Here is a 3,019-nt window from a genome sequence, read left to right as displayed (position 1 = left end):
TTGTATTCAAGGTACTTGAATATAGTGGAGCTTAGACATTCTGAAGATAGGTCGTGGTTTTTCTCCCTTGAGCAAGGAGTTTCCATATAAAATTTTTGTGTCTGTTATTTACTTTCTCCACACACTTTATTATTAAGTTTCTTCTAGCTCTTGTTGTTTGAGTCTATCTGGGAACAGTTCCCAAATTGAGGAGCAACCCACTACAATTCTTCAGTAGGTACTTCCAACTCTTTGGAAAACTTTCCAAAGACCAAGGTACCATCTAATTAATAGGACTTGTCCATTTTGTCCTTTAAAAATTATGAATATAATATATTGTCTCCATCTTAGGTAGAAGAGCATTGGAAAGTTCAGCTAGCTTTGGATAGATAAATAGCGGATAATAACCAGATCTTATTCGATCAAGCTCTTAGTTGAATATAATCAGTTTCATGGAAGTGTTCGACATTACTGCTATGTAAAGCTCTTCCCTGATAAGAATCTCATTGTCATTAAAATATGGATAGTGACTATAAAGAGTTCATCTTCTGGATTTACACGGTCAGCCGATTAAACTTTTTTAGTGAAACCAAAATACTCAAAAAAGATGGATTTGTCAAATATTCCAACTTAAAATAAGCTCCTCCAAAAATTAATTGTCTTGAAAATTTTACTTTATTAGCCTCCTGAAAAACTGAAAGGTTTGATGCAAGTTTGACAGATTGCTTAATTTAGGTTTTTATGGCTTTCTCCAATATAACCAAGAGATCACGGAACTCATGTATTAGTTGCATACTTCCAGTCATAGTTTCTCCACCCTCATCATCACCAGATACAGAACCCAATCTATTAGTTGGAAAATTTCCTATCATGCTACCAAAATCTGATATTGTAACACCCTGAAACCTGGTCCTGAGACATCATATGGTGCTCAAGACTATGAGTAGCCTTAAGCTAACCCTTTCTACCTTCTACTAAGTCTGAATCTCATAAAGGAAATATAGACATCAAAATCATACTGAATGCAGAAAACTGTCTAAAAATAATATATGAAAAATACTAGTCTCAGGGGTCTGATGAAATAATACTGAAAATCTATATCAAATCTAGCAGTCTAACAAGCCTCTACTACTAATATGTAGAGAGTCACTGGGAAAAACTTTCAGCCAACTTGAACTGTCTAAAAATGTTGAATCATCTAAACTGATAGGCTAAAATTCTAAATAACTAAGGCCTCGAACTATGAGGACTCACCAACTATCGGGATGTAGATGGAGATGCTCGAAATCACTCACACTGCTGGAACTGAGCACCTGAACCAATATTATGAGACAATTTAGTACACAGACATATATGAGGATCAGTACTTTGAGGATATACTGAGTATATGGGGGTGAAATGCATACGTTAAAACAGTATATCAATCATCATTATCATTTGTAAAATAGTGCATGCCAAATGTAAATGACTTACATAAGCTTGAGTACCTGAGAGACTGAAATCTGTAATCATTAGTAAAACATATTGAATAAATCTAGTGAGTCATGACATTTAGTTCTAAAAGTTGTACTAGTGTTCTATTTGTAAATTATATTATCTAAGTGTAAAAGGGGCTCACTTCTATATTTAAAATCTGAAAGTTGGAATCTGTAGCTAATATCTTTCTGTAAAGCATAATCAAAATAAAGTTGTGAGCCTTTACACTTAGTATTCTAAAAAGTTTTTCTGTTATTCTTTTCTGTTATGTTGTAAGCCTTAAAACTTTAGGGAGGTTCTTCTAACCGATATAAACCATGTGAGCTAACATGGAGTCCAATGTCTTATTCCTCTATGGGGAAAACCTCACGATGAGGAGAGGTGTCATACTCATGCCAAGAAGTATAACCTAATCTAAGTGATCACATCTGTAACTTTCATCCATATAGAAATGAGAAAAATATGATAATCTGTACCAACGTTGACTATGTAGTTCTGTGGAAGATAGGGAAGGTTAATCCCATAATTCCATCTAGGTGCTAAATACTAGTCCCTTTTAATCTGTATGCTCATTCTGTTGGAAATTCACTTTAAAACTAGCATAAGGGTTATTACGAAACCAATTATGCATTTATCTGATTCAATGTATGATTAAAACTATTTTGGCTTCTGAATTCTGCAATAAATCTGAAAAGTGGATTCCAAATCTTATCTGAGGATCAAAAGATCTTTACTGAAAATCTAAAAATAAAATGATCATTTGATGCTTAAAGCATAATCTTTTTTAAAATAATAATATTCAATCTGGGAATAATAAACCATGCATCAATCTTATGTCAAAATATCATAATAATCATGCTTGGTAATGAAAACAATGATAGTTCATCTCAAAATCTGGAATTTACTTCAATAGGCATGAAAATATGAAAATAGTCATGTAATTCAACTTCTAAAATACTTGAAATCTCATAATCTTGAAATTAGCAATAATGAATATGAACTCTAATTTAAAACTCATGTATAATCATTCAAAATCATATAAATTTGAAATAAAAAATGGTTTTGGGCACAAGGATGAAAGAGGATCCTTGTTCATAAACTCCACATACCTCAATTGATGAAATTTCTAAGAAATCTTGAGCTTGAATCTCTATTTGTTCCCTTGAAGATGAATTCTTGATTATCTTGATTTAGGAATCCTAAATTTTGGGTTTCCTTGGAGAAACAAATAAAGGAATTTGATTTCTTGGAGAGTAAGCTTTGAGCTCTAGGTTTTTTCTTTTGGAGAGAATGGATGAAAATAAGCATAAAGTGCTTATGAATAAGCTTAATTCCTTGTTTATGATGAATTGGGGTCTTGGGAATTGACCAAACTACCCCTATTAATATTTAATCAGAACTGGAAAAGTAAAATTTTCCCAATTTAACATGCCACCGTGATGCACCACTATCGCGGTGGCTCACTAGAAATAGATGACTGGGAAATTGGGGAGCTTCGTGACGCGGAACTATCGCGGTGCCCCACTGTATTTTTGACAACTGAGAACTAAAATTTCTTCGCGAC

General features: G+C 33.2%; 1 pseudogene; it reads right to left on the bottom strand.

Annotated features, from left to right (window-relative positions):
* Nucleotides 1–210: 210 nt before the first annotated feature.
* Nucleotides 211–851, bottom strand: LOC107869012 (annotated as a pseudogene).
* Nucleotides 852–3,019: the final 2,168 nt, after the last annotated feature.

This window comes from Capsicum annuum, chromosome 4 (genome assembly GCF_002878395.1).
Source record: "Capsicum annuum cultivar UCD-10X-F1 chromosome 4, UCD10Xv1.1, whole genome shotgun sequence".
In the NCBI taxonomy this organism is placed as follows: Eukaryota; Viridiplantae; Streptophyta; class Magnoliopsida; order Solanales; family Solanaceae; genus Capsicum; species Capsicum annuum.
The sequence above is the reverse complement of the archived record's forward strand: the minus strand, read 5'-3'. Positions and strand labels throughout refer to the sequence as shown.